General features: G+C 35.5%; 1 pseudogene across 1 annotated transcript; it reads right to left on the bottom strand.

Moving 5' to 3' along the window:
* Nucleotides 1–18,086: 18,086 nt before the first annotated feature.
* On the bottom strand, nucleotides 18,087–18,897 carry LOC147373933 (mitochondrial import receptor subunit TOM20 homolog pseudogene; annotated as a pseudogene). Its single transcript, XR_015162241.1, has one exon. The product of XR_015162241.1 is annotated as a mitochondrial import receptor subunit TOM20 homolog pseudogene (transcript).
* Between the last annotated feature and the right edge of the window lie 205 nt (nucleotides 18,898–19,102).

Below are 19,102 nucleotides of genomic sequence, written 5' to 3'. Positions count from 1 at the left end.
ATTCATTATTGTGATGGGTTATGATGCAATTGTTAAGTGAATATGGCAGTTAATCTAATTTTTAAATAGTCATGCACTGCATCATAATTTAATATATAGAATTTTTATGAAGAAAGCCAAAATAAGGAATGAGAGTACTTGAGTTGACTGTGAATTTCAATGTCACAAGAATATTATTATTCAAAATTAATCCTAGCTAGAACTTTTAACTGATTTTGGGATAAGCTACTCTAAATTTCTAGGAAATAATTATCTATCAATATAATTATGATATATTAGGTACACAAACACAAAAGGCTTTTGAATCTTTTTACGTGAATTCTGTTAAAGACTGGTTTTTTTTCTGATACATGATGAGAAATAATATTTAAGGTAAATTTGAGATTTTAAATAATAGTTGTGCATATTAAAACATGCATAAAAAGTTGTGCATAAAAAACTGTATTAAAACATCATAAAGTGATTTCTACTAAATAGAATATCAAGCATCATTTACTTAGTAAGGTGTAAATATTAAACAAAACAGTAAATCAATACTATTTTGATATGTATTTCATTTTTACTTCTTTTCCTCTGGTTCTAAACAATTGATCAATAGAAATCACATTTGGGTTTTTGGACATATTCAATCGGCCAGAACTTTCATCTTTGCAATACACCTATATTTATTGTTCCTTGGCCTCTATCCTTATCCAGTGATGCTTTTCAAAGAGGCTTTAAAGTTGTGGCTTATTTTGTAGCATGTGGAATTCATTTTCAATATTAACTTCATGTCACGAATGGAAGGCAGCACAGTTGCACAATGTAAAAAATCAGTACTTCCTCAGATCCCACTTTCAGAGCTTATCACTATGTCATATTTGGGTTTCTGCCTCTAAGAAAGCATAGCATTTTCATTTTCAACTCAGCTGCTCATTTCTCAATTTCTGCATTCCAGCTCAGTCAGGCATCTTGTGACCCTGTCTGCTGTTGACAGCTGGGTTACACTTCCACAGAATTTATTTCAGTGCTTTTGAATCTTTACTCATATCTGACTTGCTGATTTCAGATAAACATAAAATCTGATGCCAAATGCCCAGATGTCAGTATTTAAGAATTCACTTATAACTCTATTGTTATTGACACATAGATTTGGCACCATATAGTTTTTTGTGTAGAAGTTGAAAGAAACATCAAAAGCATTTATGTATCATGAAACCTGTAGTTTTTTGATTCAGACCTAGTAGGATTGTGAACTCAAATAAAAAATAAAATTAAAATACATAACTTGTACTTTCAAAACAGTTTTAAATGTGAGGCAAAGTAACTCTTAAATCATGTAGTTGTTAGTAATCATTATTAAGAGTAAAAATATATACATATAGCATATTGTAAAAGCTATGGGAGAATTTAGTTCTCATAACAGACCACTTTATTTTAGTTCATATATTTCTCAACTTCTACTGGTCAGCAATTCAATTCTTACAATTGGTTTAATTGCAATGTTTCCAGTATACTTATGTCAAATAAATTAAGCTAGAATTTAGATGAGAAAGTGCCACCACCCAATATTAATCAAATGAAACGATTTTACAAGTCACTTACTTTTCACTTAAGACTGAAACCAAAATATCATCATTAGTATATCAAAATCACTATGCTTAATGTGTTTTACTTTAACTATTTTATCTATAATTCTTATAGCTAGAAATTATTGAGTAATCATACTAATTACATCACTCAAAGTATTCATATTCTATGGGCTAGGAGTTCATTTTCTCACCATTATTGAATAGAATTTCTTATTATCTCTATAGACTAGTTTGTAAGTACTATAAAAAAGAGTTTTTAAAAATATATTTTTCTTTCTTCTCAATTGGCATCTTATTCTGGATTCATGACTTTAAAAACAATGGTAGGTACTATTTGGATACATAGGTAGATAAGCAAGTGCAAAAACACATTTTATATCATTATTACACAAATGTGAATGGACATTAGTTAAGCATGATGAGGGAATGTGAATGTATAAGCCCAGTAAAACTGGTTGTGAAGGAGAAGTTTATAAAACTTAATAGAGAGGTTGATATTTTAGTTATATGTTGATAAATAATGAAAAGTGTGTTTGTAATGAATGGCTGCTTATGAGAGAACATGTTAGGCATTTTTCAGAATTGTTACTGAAATGAGCTGAGTAAGGTTCAGATTATAGGGACGTGTATGCTATACTAATTAAGACATTTGAAATATTACCTGTAATGAAATAAACCATTGAACAATTTTAAGTAGATAGTATCTTAAGTTTTATTGCAAGGAGATCAAACAGTCAATCCTAAAGGAAATCAACCCTGAATATTCACTGGAAGGTGAAACTGTAGCTCCAATACTTTGGTAACCTGATGCAAACAGAAGACTCACTGGAAAAGACAATGATGCTGGGAAAGACTGAATGCAAATGGAGAAGGGAGTGGCAGGGGATAAGATGTTTAGATAGCATCCGACTCAATGGACATGAATATGAGAAAACTCTGAGAGACAGTGAAGCACAGGGAAGCCTGGTATGCTACATTCCATGGGTTCACAAGGAGTTGGACATGATTTAGTGAATGAACAACAACAAAAACTCTTAAGTTTTTTTTTTTTTTTTTTTTATTTTTTTTTATTCTTCCAATTTTATTTTATTTTTAAACTTTACATAATTGTATTAGTTTTGCCAAATATCAAAATGAATCCGCCACAGGTATACATGTGTTCCCCATCCCGAACCCTCCTCCCTCCCCATACCATCCCTCTGGGCCGTCCCAGTGCACCAGCCCCAAGCATCCAGCATCATGCATCGAACCTGGACTGGCAACTCGTTTCCTACATGATATTTTACATGTTTCATTGCCATTCTCCCAAATCTTCCCACCCTCTCCCTCTCCCACAGAGTCCATAAGACTGTTCTATACATCAGTGTCTCTTTTGCTGTCTCGTACACCGGGTTATTGTTACCATCTTTCTAAATTCCATATATATGCGTTAGTATACTGTATTTATGTTTTTCCTTCTGGCTTACTTCACTCTGTATAATAGGCTCCAGTTTCATCCACCTCATTAGAACTGATTCAAATGTATTCTTTTTAATGGCTGAGTAATACTCCATTGTGTATATGTACCACAGCTTTCTTATCCATTCATCTGCTGATGGACATCTAGGTTGCTTCCATGTCTTGGCTATTATAAACAGTGCTGCGATGAACATTGGGGTACACGTGTCTCTTTCCCTTCTGGTTTCCTCAGTGTGTATGCCTAGCAGTGGGGTTGCTGGATCATAAGGCAGTTCTATTTCCAGTTTTTTAAGGAATCTCCACACTGTTCTCCATAGTGGCTGTACTAGTTTGCATTTCCACCAACAGTGTAGGAGGGTTCCCTTTTCTCCACACCCTCTCCAGCATTTATTATTTGTAGACTTTTGGATCACAGCCAAAAGATGTGTACAATAGCAGATGAAATGGAAATGTAGATGTAAAAGTTTGCACTAGACAGAGATAACTGTTAAAAGACTAGAATACCATTGCTAATGTCCAAGACATAATGGTGATTGTGACATGTGGTTCTTTGGCTCGGGCACTCAGGCCAATGGTGATTTTCACTGAGTTTATCTATCTCTGGCATGAATATGTATGCAACAAAAGATAATGAGTTTGAGGTAAATGTGAGATACCCATTTTACATAGATAGCCAATGATTAGTTCTGATGTACAGATATTGGATTTAAGGGTCAAGAGAGCTTGACAAGGGAGCATTTAAATTGATTGAACCCACTATACATTTTATATATATATATATATATATTTACATATTTATTTATTATTATTATTGAGATGCTAGGAAATATTGAGGGCAGGAGGAGAAGGGGATGACAGACGATGAGATAGTTGGATGGCATCACCAACACAATGGACATGGGTTTGGGTGGACTCTGGGAGTTGGTGATGGACAGGGAGGTCTGATGTGCTGCGGTTCATGGGGTTACAAATAGTCGGACACAACTGAGTGACTGAACTGAGCTGAACTGATTATTGAGATAAAACAAAATGAGAAAATCTGTGAGATACAAAATTTTACATTATGTTTAAAAGATGAAATCTCAAAGTAGGTACATAAGAATGTTACATTCAATATCGCAGTAATCCAAGTCCATGCCCCAACCAGAAATGCTGAAGAAGCTGAAGTTGAAAGGTTCTATGAAGACCTAAAAGACCTAGAATTAACATCCTAAAAAGATGCACTTTTCATTATAGGGGACTGGAATGCAAAAGTAGGAAGACAAGAAATACCTGGAATAACAGGCAAATTTAGCGTTGTAGTACAGAATGAAGCAGGGCAAAACCTAATAGAGTTCCACCAAGAGAACGCATTGGTCAGAGCAAACACCCTTTTCCAACAGCACAAGAGAAGACTCTACACATGGACATCACCAGATGGTCATACCAAAATCAGATTGATTTTATTTTTTGCAGCCAAAGATGGAGAAGCACTATACAGCCAGTGAAAACAAGACTGGGAGCTAACTCTGGCTTAGATCGTGAACTCCTTATTGCCAAATTCAGACTTAAATTGAAGAAAGTAGGCAAAACCACTAGACCGTTCAGGTATGACCTAAATCAAATCCCTTACTATAATACAGTGGAAGTGACAAATAGATTCAAGGGATTAGATATGATAGGCAGAGTGCCTGAAGAACTATGTACAGAGGTTCATGACATTGTACAGGAGGCAGGGATCAAGATCAGCCCCAAGAAAAAGAAAGGCAAAAAGACATAATGGTTGTCTAAGGAGGCCTTACAAATAGCTGTGAAAAGAAGAGTAGTGAAAGGCAAAGGAGAAATGGAAAGATATACCCATTTGAATGAAGAGTTCCAAAGAATAGCAAGGAGAGATGAGAAAGCCTTCTTCAGTGATCAGTGCAAAGAAATAGAAGAAAACAATAGAATGGCAAAGACTAGAGATCTCTTCAAGAAAATTAGAGATACCAAGGGAACATTTTATGCAAAGATGGACACAATAAAGGAGGACCTAACAGAAGAAGATATTAAGATGAGGTGGAAAGAATACACAGGAGAATTGTACAAAAAGGATCTTCATGACCCAGATAGTCTCGATGGTGTGATCACTCACCTAGAGTCAGACATCCTGGAAAGCAAAGTCAAGTGGGCCTTAGGAAGCGTCACTACGAACAAAGCTAGTGGCGGTGATGGAATTCCAGGTAAGCTATTTCAAATCTTAAAAGATGATGCTGTTGAAATGCTGCACTCATTATGCCAGCACATTTGGAAAACTCAACATTGTCCACAGGACTGGAACAGATCAGTTTTCATTCCAATCCCAAAGAAAGGCAATGCCAAAGAATGCTCAGACCACTGCACAATTACACTTATCTCACATGTTAGCAAAGTAATACTCAAAATACTCCAAGTCAGGCTTCAACAGTACATGAACCATGAACTTCCATATATTCAAGCTGAATTTAGAAAAGACAGAGGAACCAGAGATCAAATTGCCAACATCCGCTAGATCATGGAAAAAGCAAGAGAGTTCCAGAAAAACATTGATTTCTGCTTTATTGACTATGCCAAAGCCTTTGTGTGGACCACAACAAACTGTGGAAAATTCTGAAAGAGATGGGAATACCAGACTACCCGACCTGCCTCTTGAGAAACCTGTATGCAGATCAGGAAGCAACAGTTAGAACTGGACATGGAACAACAGACTGGTTCCAAATTGGGAAAGGAGTATGTATATCAAGTCTGTATATTGTCACCCTGCTTATTTAACTTATATGCAGAGATCATCATGGGAAACACTGGACTGGATGAAGCACAAGCTGGAATCAAGATTGCCTGGAGAAATATCAATAACCTCAGATATGCAGATGACACCAGCCTTATGGCAGAAAGAGAAGAAGAACTAAAGAACCTCTTGATGAAAATGAAAGAGGAGAGTGAAAAAGTTGGCTTAAAGCTCAACATTCAGATAATTAAGATCATAGAATCTGGTCCTACTACTTCATGGCAAATAGATGGGGAAACAATGGAAATAGTGACAGACTATTTTTGGGGGGCTCTCAAATCACTGCAAATGGTGACTGTAGCCATAAAATTAAAAGACTCTTGCTCCTTGGGAGAAAAGTTATGACCAACCTAGACCGCATATTAAAAAGCAGAGACTACTTTGACAACAAAGGTACATCTAGTCAAAGCTGTGGTTTTTCCAGTAGTCATGTATGGATGTGAGAGTTGGACTATAAAGAAAGCTGAGCACCAAGGATTGATACTTTTGAACTGTGGTGTTGGAGAAAACTCTTGAGAGCCCCTTGTACAAGAAGATCCAACCAGTCCATCCTAGAAATCATCCCTGAATATTCATTGGAAGGACTGATGCTGAAACAGAAACTCCAGTACCTTGGCCACCTGATGGAAAGAACCGACTCATTGGCAAAAACCCTGATGCTGAGAAAGACTGAAGGCGGAAGGAGAAGGGAATGACAGAGGATGAGATGGTTGGATGACATCACTGGCTCGATGGACATGAATTTGAGCAAGCTGGGAGTTGGTGATGGACAGGGAGGCCTGACCTACATCAGTCCATGGGGTTGCAAAGAGTCAGACAGGACTGAGAAACTGAACTGAATAATGTTAAGGAAAATAAATGAAGGTAGTTCAAAAACTTGTAAAAATATCATGGAAGTTAAAAAAGGTTTTAAAGCAAACCATGGTCACTAATTCCTAGTTTAGCGGAGAATGTAATTACTTTGCCACTGACTTTAAATGAGTAGTTGCAAAGTTGTGTTATGTCATCTGCTCTGGATAGGTAAAAAACATCATGTTATACAAAGGTGATGGTATATAGAAATAGACAAGAGCTTATAAATAATTATTTGTAATAATAATAGAATTATTAAAATAAAAATGAAATAGTTGAGAACAAGAACTGTTTGTAATTCAAGGCAAATATTATGGTGCTGGACTTTATAATTTTGAAGTTGGTACACCTTCAACTATAGACGAGTTTCAAGATGAGGTATTGAAATTGAGCAGTAGAATTAGAATAGAAATTAAGAACATTGGAAGTTAAAATTGGTAAAAGTACCAAGCATAATTTTTGCATTTTACTTTATAATTAGCATAACTTTTGATGTCGCCTTGGATGATGGCAATGGTGGAAGCTTAGGTACTATGAGCCACATGTGAAAGTTTTCAATGGATGATGGAAAATACATGGACAGATGTTAGATAGCAACAGCTACATGTCAAAAACAAAGGAAAAACACACTACAAAGGAGTTAATTAGAAAATCAAAGAAGTCATTAGATTTAGATTGGCTTGGCTTTAAGTCTTACCTCTACCACTTGCTGACTATAAAATCTTCGAGACATGGTAATTTTCTCTCCAAAAATGTATGTTAATCCATCTGCAAACTCAAGCAAATTTCTATACAAACAAAATAACATTTTTACCTAGAGGCCATAAAAAGATAATAACAAAGACAAAGAAACTTTCACAACATAAAATTTCAGTTTCTAGTATCCATTTTTCATATAGTAGCATGCATACATATAAAATCTGGTATGAACAATATCCTTCACTGTGGAATTGTATACGCTGATATTCACATCTACAGAATGACTAAGAAAATTATATACAACTAACACATTTTGCTCATTTTCATTCTTGTTAGGACATTTTAGTCTTAAAACCTATCATCCTTTAATTCCTTTAATTCCATCCTTTAATTCCAAGGTAAGCAGTTTACTAACTGCCTGAAATTTTAAACAAAAAAAGTTGAAGTTTTCAGCTTCTAATTGTGAAATGTTGTTTTAGAATAAGACTAATATCCTCACTGAAAATAAATCCAATGAGAGTAGAAGGAAAAAACAATATAAAGCAGAAATCAAGGAAAAGAAAACTAATAGTAATTGTCCATTAGAAAAAAATAATTAAAAGCACATTTGTTGATTAAACTGATTTATTGTATGTAAACAATATTTATAATTCAATATATTAAAAAGTTGAAGATTTAAATGTTCATCTGACTTATTGCAGATGAACTATGCCAAAGCCTTTGATTGTATGGATCACAATAAACTGTGGAAAGTTCTGGAAAAGATGGGAATACCAGACCACCTGACCTGCCTCTTGAGAAATCTGTATGCAGGTCAGGAAGCAACAGTTAGAACTGTTAGAACTGTTCCATGTTAGGACATGGAACAACAGACTAGTTTCAAATTGGGAAAGGAGTACATCAAGGCTGTATATTGTCACCCTGCTTATTTATCTTATATGCAGAGATCATCATCTCTGCATCAAGCTGGAATCAAGATTGCTGGGAGAAATATCAATAACCTTAGATATGCAGATGACAACACACTTATGGCAAAAGCAAAGAGGAACTAAAGAGCTTCTTGATGAAAGTGAAAGAGGAGAGTGAAAAAGTTGGCTTTAAGCTCAACATTAGGAAAACTAAGATCATGGCATCTGGTCCCATCACTTCATGGGAAATAGATAGGGAATCAGTGTAAACAGTGGCAGACTTTATTTGGGGGGGGGCTCCCAAATCATGGCAGATGGTGACTACAGCCATGAAATTAAAAGATGCTTACTCTTTGGCAAAAAGTTATGACCAACCTAGACAGCATATTAAAAAACAGAGACATTACTTTGCCAATAAAGGTCCATCTAGTCAAGGCTATGGTTTTTCCAGTAGTCATGTATGGATGTGAGTATTGGACACTAAAGAAAACTGAGCACCGAAGAATTGATGCTTTTGAACTGTGGTGTTGGAGAAGACTCTTGAGAGTCCCTTGAATTGCAAGGAGATCCAACCAGTCCATCCTAAAGGAGATCAGTCCTGGGTATTCATTGGAAGGACTGATGCTGAAGCTGAAACTCCAATACTTTGCCCACCTGATGCAAAGAACTGACTCAAGGGATAAGACCCTGATGCTGGGAAAGATTGAAGGTGAGAGAAGAAGCTGACAGAAGAAGATGAGATGGTTGGATGGCATCACTGACTCAATGGACATGAGTTTGAGTAAACTTGGGGAGTTGGTGATGGACAGGGAGGCCTTGTGTTCTGTACTTCATGGGGTCACAAAGAGTCGTACATGACTGAGTGACTGAACTGAACTGAACTGATTATTGCTGTATTTGTCTAATATATTAGAGAGTGTACATGAACATATAGACATTACTAGAGAACATCAAGGTAATAAACTGAGTAAAGAAAAGTAATTAAATAGAAAATGTGAAAAGAAATGTATGTATTGTTAACTTGTTAAAGTATCATGTGATCTGTTTTCACTGGTGCTTGTTTCCCCCTGTATTCCCCTTTGGGCATATCAAAATTTATGAAGCCTGCTTTGAGAAATCAAATGTTTTTGGGTTGTAAATGGCTGTATTTGAATAACTTTACTCTGAATATTTCTTTAATTTATGTCACTTCTGTTATTTAAGTTCTTGAAATTTTCTTGTCCATGGCATTAAAGTTTCTTATATTTACTATTATGTTTCAAATTTCTTCCATTTGTTATTTATCTCTTTATTCTGCCTACTAAAATGGTCAGTGAGCAATTTGTTCCCTTTTCCCTATAGTAACTCTATTACTTGATAATCAATCTTTACCAATTCAGTAATTACATTTTTTCTAAAAATTATATCTCATGACAAATTCCTTCGTAAAAATCTACATATACTTTAGGTGTGCATGCTCAGTCACTTCAGCCATGTCTGACACTTTACGACCCTGTGCACCACGGTCCGCCAGGTGGCATTCTATCTGTGGGATTCTCCAGACAAGAGTACTGGAATGGGTTGTCCTGTCCTCTTCCATAGGATCTTCCTGACCCAGGGATCAAACTCATGTCTCTTGCATTGCAGGTGGATTCTTTACGTGCTAAAACATTGAGGAAGCCCCAAATATATTGTTCCGTTGAATATTTTGTGTATTCATGAGATATTGTTTTTGTTCTCACTTCAAAATCCATATGTTTAAAGCTGTGCTCATTATCTCTTATACCAAACTGACTTCCCTTCCTCCCTACATTTTTTTTTTTTTTATCATAGTACTATGATCATACTAGTTCCCAAGCTAACTATTTTTGGAACAGATATGTTTGATTCCTTCTTCATTTCATTACTTTTATGATGATAATCTAAGCAATAGACTAGTGAATATATTGTGTATTCATGAGATATTGTTTTTGTTCTCACTTCAAAATCCATATGTTTAAAGCTGTGCTCATTATCTCTTATACCAAACTGACTTCCCTTCCTCCCTACATTTTTTTTTTTTTATCATAGTACTATGATCATACTAGTTCCCAAGCTAACTATTTTTGGAACAGATATGTTTGATTCCTTCTTCATTTCATTACTTTTATGATGATAATCTAAGCAATAGACTAGTGAAAGGCACTAAGCAGGTCTAGATCAAAGTTAGCTATGATTAGGTGGTTGATGTTGATAAGTCAGTTCACATTATAGCTCTTAATATTATCATACCTGAAACAATGACAGTAGACTAAGCTGCTCTTCAAAGAGCTGACAGTACTTAAATTTTCAATCTTTAATATTTTAATAAAAATAATGGCTTAGTTTTTATTTAATTTAGTTCATCAGAGTTCTTATTTATGGTTAGTATTTGTGTGGGTGGGTGTGTTCTGTTTAGTATATATCCACTTCAAGGTAGGTAGAGTGCATGCCTAAGATTTCTCCTCCATATATATGCCTTGCCAAAATGGGCAAGATATACTGCTAAGTTTACTTTTAGTAGTTTATAGAAGATTTAAACCCATTTAGAATAGTTCTTTATTTATGGAACGTGATCAAGGTTTATTTTTAATAATTATTTAATTAAATACTTGTATTTAAAACACTCTGATCTCTCCATTGTACTCCAGTGATGCTTTGCTATAAAGTCAATTGTTGGTCTATTTTCTACCCTTGCCAGCACCACATTGTTATTCTCTTTCATCTTACACAAAGTTAGCTAACTTATACAAAATGAGATAGTAGAAGTCCAACTTTATCCTTCCTCAGGATTGTCTTGGCTATTTTTAGTCCTTTGACTTTACATATTCATTTTAAGATCAGAGTTTGGAATTTAAAAAACAGTCAAAAAATAAAAATGCTTTGCACAATTCCTGATAGGATTTCATTGAAGCTGTGGTAAGTTTGGGGAAAATTGACATTTTTAAAATACTGAAACTTCTATTAAATTATATGGTATAAAAGTTTCTCTTTTCAAATATTTTCAGTTGTTTTTAGTAATATTTTATAAGTTTCTGCAGATACATCTTGCCCATTGTTTCATTAACTTTGCTTCATACTTCTCTCACTACTATCCTCAAACCTACTGGGATCACCTTTTCCCTGTCTTGGATTATATCAGCCAGATATTCTATACTTTTTCCTATTAGTTTTGAAATATTGTAACAGCTTTATATTTCAGTATTAAAAATCAATTATTATTATTATAAATCAAATAATTCATTTAAAAAATTTTCTTTTAGCTAAATTCCAGACTGACTATTGGTTTAAAAGTCCTCAATGAAGAAAAAAGTTTCCCTCTTTTCTTTTGATATCCTTAATTTAGGCCCTCTTTTCTCAGCTATTCCTTGATGTACACATTATTCCTCATAGTTGTACTCTTAACTCTGCTTTTGACCAGAGTCTATGACCTTATGTTCCTTACTTCATCAGCCAATTCTGTTTGGTGGGATATTTTCCAAATAAATTAAGCCTGACTACCTTCTTCATTGTGTGTATGGTTTACCTAAAAGAAAAATTACCACAATCTGGAAGAGCAAACCATACTCATTTATGTACTCATTTCTTTTCATGCATTGAAAGCTGATACAGACAGTCCGTGCCATTTGAATTTTCCAGGAGAGAGTCAGACAGGAGTTTCTAGGCCTCTCAAATTTCAAGGACATATGCCAGTTTTTATTGATAATTCCCTTATATTCTCTGCAAGGAATCAATGTAAGAGTTTCTGAAGCTTATCAGGCTTTGACCCAGGGATAAAATACAGATTTCCCTCTTGGATATCATCATTCCCAAAATCCCAAGGACTTGTCTTGATGCTATTTCACTTGGCTTGGAGGTAGACATGAGTGCAAGAATGGAAAGGGAAAGGAAATTGTTTAGCATTCTCTACTCACATCAGTCAATCAATAAGCCTTCTATTAGCTCTTTAGCCTTCTCTCATATGGACTAGATTTGGGGTGATGATTGCTTAATTAATTTGCCTATCATTTAGCATATCTTACATAAAATTATTAGCAAATTATTGTTAGATAATATATAAAAATTCACACTTAATATCATCTTGTATAGCAAAATGCATAACTCACATTAAATGCTCAATAAATATAGATGCAATAATCATATTATTAACACTCTGAGCTAAAAATAAGTAATCATGTGTATTAGAAAGAAGATGGAATTTAAATTATTTTTACAAAACTTGGTGTTGATCAGGTCAGTTGACTTCTGCTTATCTCAGTTTATGTGTATGAATACACCATCATGCATAACGTGTGTGGTAAACACTGAGCTTCTGTCCACCTATAATGACCTATAATTCCACCCACTATTCAATCAATACAAAATAATTGTTGAGTTTAATTTACCATAACTGTATGGTCAGACAGAAATATAAAAATAGCTTTGTTTCAGTCTTTATCATCTCAAATAGGGATATACTTTCCACTGATGAATGCAGATTCAAATCCCATGAAATCCCATTCAAATCCCAGATTCAAATCCAGGTTCAATGCACGATACTGGATGCTTGAGGCTAGTGCACTGGGACGACCCAGAGGGATGGTATGGGGAGGGAGGAGGGAGGAGGGTTCAGGATGGGGAACACATGTATACCTGTGGTGGATTCATTTTGATATTTGGCAAAACTAATACAATTATGTAAATTTTAAAAATAAAATTAAAAAAATATATATATACTAAGGGAATCCCAAGCTTATTAACTCATCTCAGTTAGGTCTAGGTTTGTTGAGCATGAGAAACCACTTAGATACACACCAAAGAATAATATATTTAAGTTTAATTGCACATAATACCAAGCCTAGAATGTTTTATTCTAAGACTTGGACATCACTCTTCAGAGTTCCACAGTTAAAGGGTAGTGTCACATTAGGAGATAAGAAACCAAAAAAGAAACTAGAAATGAAATAAGATCCATTTATACCTTTGTCTCATTTAAATTAAAGGGGTTTCATGCATCTTCTCACAATATTTCATAAGCATTAAATCTCGACAATAGTTGGACTTCTGCATCCTTTGAAGAGAGAGATAAAGCTGAAAGCTGAAATCCATTAACTTAAGCCTCTTGCATTTCTAAAAAGCAATTCAATTAGTGTTTCCCTAGGATGGTTGATCAAATGAAAACAGTTGTTGAATCCATTAAACACACAGGTCTAAACTATGTCTAGCCACATGTTCACTCTACTGAATGTGTCAGGTATGATGTTCATAGATCCCAGATTTTGATATAACCCAAAGGGAAAAGCCTGTTTCTCTTTGTAACTCAGTGTCACTTCTGAAAAAGTCATTTGTCTTTCTATTATAAAAATTTAGAGCATTACTAGGAAGCACAATCATATTTTCTTTAGTGTAAGGTGAAATACTTTCCCAAAGTAGGACAGTAATTCAAGTAAAACTCCAAGAAATAATGCATGTGTACTTCTCTTTAAGAAATCTATAGCCCCACATATCTTTAAAAAAATCTCTGATCTACTGAAATGATCTATTCAGAGAAAAGTGTACCCAGATAAAAATCAGACTACTTCTTCTGTTTAACAAAAATTTTCTCAAAACCAAAATACCATGAGATACATGTCTTATTAAGATTCAATATAAAATTCCAGGCAAGCTATTTTTAATTTCATTGAAAATGTCATAATGTCATCGTAAGAACTGAATTTGAGACACAGTTTGAACATAAAAAGGAGTCTTAGCTTTCAGAAGTCCTAGGAGAAGGAGGTCTTTTGGGTGACCTCATTATTCAGTTTTAAATTTAGCAGAGGAAGAACTGACAGAGTAACAAAGACTATGGACAGAAGTGGCAGCAGTGGAAAGCAGAGACTTTTGGAAAGAATAGACTCTGTCATCATAGCAAAGAGCTCAAAACTAGAGGGCCATAGCTAAAATTTGGAGAAATCCAAGGGTTTTGTATATTTTGTCCAGAAATGACAGCATCCCCAGTCTTCTGCTTTCATTTGAGATTGTTTTTTAAAAAATGTATCCAACTTAAACATGCTGATTACAATGATGGAAGAGAATTTGTTAAAATAAAGAAAACATGTTTTTAAAACAAAATTTGAATTCAAATCATGTCATTGGAGTATTATTCTTTTTTAAATGTTATTAATGTTTTAAATTTGAAAACAGTACATGATATAAAATCTTCTGGGGTGGCTTAGACAGTAGAGAATCTGCTTGTGATGCAGGAGACCAAGGTTCGATCTCTGGGTCAGGAAGATCCCCAGGAGAAGGGAATAGCTACCCACTCCAGTATTCTTGGCTAGAGAATTCCATGGACAGAGGAGCCTGGCAGGGGTCACAAAGAGTCAGAAATGACTAAGTGACTAATGTACATAAACACACATATGAAATAAAAACATCCAGATGGGGTCACAAACAGTCAGAAATGACTAAGTGACTAATGTACATAAACACACATATGAAATAAAAACATCCAGATAAAAAGAAAAATTACTATATTACTGTGATATTTTTGTAAAAATTCAAATTGACATGCTATCTTCATACTTATGCATTTTGAAAAAAAGATTTTATTCTCCCAAATTTACTCTTGGAAGAGCATAATGCACACAACTCTATTTTACCAATATAAAACCTAACAATCAGAGTATTTAAATTATTTAATTTAAAAAATTGTTGGACAAAGACCACAAGTAGGATAGTCTTAGAGATCTTATCAAGTTTAATAGGTTTTGTTATATTCTCTTGGAGAAGGAAATGGCAACCCACTCCAATGTTCTTGCCTGGAGAATCCCAGGGACAGGGGAGCCTGGTGGGCTGCTGTCTATGGGGTCGTACAGAGTCGGACACGACTGAAGCGACTTAGCAGCAGACTTAGCAGTTATATTCTCTAATGGAAATATTCATCATGGAATTGAATTTGAATATTTATAGTTATATGTCTACATACGAACTTCTTGGACTGCATTAAAACTTAGAATGTTTTCTCTTTCAATGCTTGTATTAAAATTAAAACTGATAACCAATTGTACATAAGAATTTTAGACAAATAATAGGTGTCCATTAGAATTTCATAACATAAAATGGAGTGTGTATATTCAATGAAAAGTGCTGCAGGTTTCTAGAAATCAGCTGTTTGTGAATCTCATTTTTTTTTAATATAGCCATGCATGCAGGAGGAGTAGTTACTTATCAGTAGCCCGCCTGAGCATAGCACCTTGCTGGAAACATGGTATATACTTAGTTCAGTTTAGTTCAGTTCAGTCGCTCAGTCATGTCCGACTCTTTGCGACCCCATGAATCGCTGTACACCAGGTCTCTCTGTCCATCACCATCTCCCAGAGTTCACTCAAATTCATGTCCATCGAGTCAGTGATCCCATCCAGCCATCTCGTCCTCTGTCGTCCCCTCTTCTTCCTGCCCCCAATCCCTCCCAGCATCAGAGTCTTTTCCAATGAGTCAACTCTTCACATGAGGTGGCCAAAGTACTGGAGTTTCAGCTTTAGCATCATTCCTTCCAAAGCACACCCAGGGCTGATCTCCTTTAGAATGGACTGGTTGGATCTCCATGCAGTCCTGGGGACTCTCAAGTGTCTTCTCCAACACGACAGTTCAAAAGCATCAATTCTTCTTCGCTCAGCCTTCTTCACAGTCCAACTGTCAACATCCATACATGACCGCTGGAAAAACTATAGCCTTGACTAGACGGACCTTTGTTGGCAAAGTACTGTCTCTGCTTTTCAGTATAATATCTAGGTTGGTCATAACTTTTCTTCCAAGGAGTAAGTGTCTTTTAATTTCATGGCTGCAGTCACCATCTGCAGTGATTTTGGAGCCCAGAAAAATAAAGTCTGACACTGTTTCCCCATCTATTTCCCATGAAGTGATGGGACCGGATGCCATGATCTTCGTTTTCTGAATGTTGAGCTTTAAGCCAACTTTTTCACTCTCCACTTTCACTTTCATCAAGAGGCTTTTTAGTTCCTCTTCACTTTCTGCCATAAGGGTGGTGTCATCTGCATATCTGAGGTTATTGATATTTCTCCCAGCAATCTTGATTCCAGCTTGTGCTTCTTCCAGCCCTACGTTTCTCATGATGTACTCTGCATACACTCTCAAGGGGAATTTAAAAAGTGATTAAAAAGTAAAAGATTATAATCAACCAAATGAAGGGTGGCCTGTATTTGAAACCAAGTTTACATGAAGATGTTCATGAAGCGGTTACATGGAAAAAAATCAGAATTATATGTTAGCCAATAGGAGTGTTGCATCCTATAGAAAACAATGAAACAAAGAAACTTTAGATTTTTTTTAATGTGAAAGGTTCTTTCTGTTTATAGTTAATCTCAAAGCTACTTGTTTCCTGATTTAAAAAAAAAAAAAAACAAAAAACAAAAACATTGGTTCACTCCAAAACAAACCAGAGAGCCAATACTGATAAGTCAGAAGAAAAATTAGGAAGCATGACTGGTAGCATCAATTCTTGTTAAGTAGATGCAACTTGGCACTTTGAAAAAAAAAAAACAGAAAGAAACAAAATTACTTAAATTTAGCATTTTGTAAATCTGTGCAAAACAGAATAGCAGTGTGTGGATCTAAAAAGGATTAAAATAACAGAACACTCTGCAGACATGAAACTGAGAATTCTTTGAAAGTGATATTATAAGTCTAAACACAAAGAATTTTTCATCACAACATATATTCCTTACAACATCCTCGAGGAGAATCAATAAAAACAAAGGAAAATAAGTTCACTTGTCTAAGACTCCTATTATTTCCAAATCTGAGGAGGTTTGTTGTATTACTATCAATACCAAAAAGTAAGAGATCTTAAAAAATGATCAGATTTTAAGACAAAAATATCATTGGGGATAAAAGACATTTTATTTTATTATTATTATTTTTTTAAGTACCAAGGATCTTTATTCTTAGGTCTGATATTTAATCTGTGGCTGCAGATAATATGTCACTATTTAGAGAATAAAAGGTCCCATTATCTTCATTCAAGTCTTCAGCCACAAAGTTACACCTTATTCTCATACAAGATAAGGGTTGGTAGGGGATTAAGGAGGTACACTGAGGATAAAAGCAAAAGGGAACAAACACTTTTACAAGCATATCGTCCCAGTCACCGTGAAGGTTACGTTTTGGGTTAATTTACAAAAGTAGTGACAGAACCATGATTTCAGTGAAAATCAACATGTTATACCTTTTAAAAAACCAGAAATACTACGTCAGGCAAGCATGCGAAATTCAGAGTATAAAAAAACGCAAGGGCTGGCTGCCCAAACAGGTATTTCCCTCAGAAAGAGGGATTTGAAAATGCTGCACAGAACCACAGGAATTAGAAGCTGAATTAGCACACCCATTTCCTCAGTTTATATATGAGGCAAGTGGGCAGACATTAACTGGTAAAGCTTACTCAGCCAGATTAAGAATGTATAGACATCCAATTCCTGGTGCCATCCGCAACTACATGTATCTAAAATACAAGGAGGTAAATATCCAGAATACATCAAACCCACTGATTTAAAGAAAACATTTCAAGGGAGGGGGTGAAGTTGTTATTATAGCATAGCAGCACATTACACATATTTAAGAGATTAAATGGAAAGAAATAATCTCTTAACCCTCAGTTTTGATCAACACAAGTTTCCAGCCAACTTTCTGATGTAGAGCAAAACAAGTATATTCTTCAATTTTCTTCTACATTTTTGGGGGCCTATCTTTCAAAACTGAGGACCGGGTATTTTTAACGTAAGTAATGGGATGTTATATGTACATTCTAATCACACATTTTAAGAATAAACAAAATGCGTATTTCAGTAATTCATAGTGTATTTATAAAATGAAAAGCTCTCTATCAAAATACACTTTTCACTGGGAAAAATAAATAAAACAGACAAATGGATCTACACAAAGTAAAAATTAACTTTGGTAGACTTCACTGTGGAGGACAGTCCATAACAAGCTTATCTGCCCTTACTCCCCCAGAGCCGATCATCTTCTGAGTTAAGATTTTAAAAATATGTTTTAATTGAGATCATTATGTTGACATTTGTTTCTCATTCCACATCATCTTCAGCCAAGCTCTGAGCACTTACAATTCTCTGACTAATTGTTGGGAGCTTAGTCAGAAGCATCTGGAACACTGGTGGCGGAAGAGTTTGTTGCAATACTTGCAGTAACTGCTGTGGCTGTCCACACACAGCAATCCCATTTGTCAGATGGTCCACACCCTTCTCATATTCACCTTGAGCTAGTAATTCTTCACCAAGCTGTATTTCTTCTAGAAAGAATTTCTGAACAGCTTCAGCATCTTTAAGGTCAGGTAACTTGAAAAGCCCAGCTCTCTCCTTGGCAAGCTTCTGTTTCTTTCTTCGTTCTCGCAGCCTGTTCTTGAAGTTGGGGTCACTCCGTCTCTTGCGGTCGAAGTAAATGCAGTAACCGATGAAAAGGGCCCCGCACACGCCGGCGGCGATGGCGCTGTTCCGGCCCACCATCTTCTCTCCACCGAGGAGCCGGGTCGGCTGCGGCGGGGCCCGCAAAGAAGCCGTTGACCGCGAAGCCTCGGATCCGAGTGCGCGGCTCAGTCCAGACGCCCGCCGCCCTCCGCGAGGGACCAAAAGACATTTTAGAATGTGAAAGGGTTAATTTATATCAGGAAGATATAAAACTTATGAATATACGTGCATCTAACAAAAGAGCCCCAAAATGTATGAAACAGAACCTGGCAGAACAGGTTGAAATAACAGGTAATTCAACAATACTACCAAAAGACACAAATAATTCCATTCTAAAAATAAGTAGAAGGTAGACAAAAAAATCTGTAAGTG

The sequence above is a fragment of the Bos grunniens genome, chromosome 4, assembly GCF_055505025.1.
Source record: "Bos grunniens cultivar Pamir isolate PY7600 chromosome 4, Bosgru_T2T1.0, whole genome shotgun sequence".
Taxonomy (NCBI): Eukaryota; Metazoa; Chordata; class Mammalia; order Artiodactyla; family Bovidae; genus Bos; species Bos grunniens.
The sequence above is the reverse complement of the archived record's forward strand: the minus strand, read 5'-3'. Positions and strand labels throughout refer to the sequence as shown.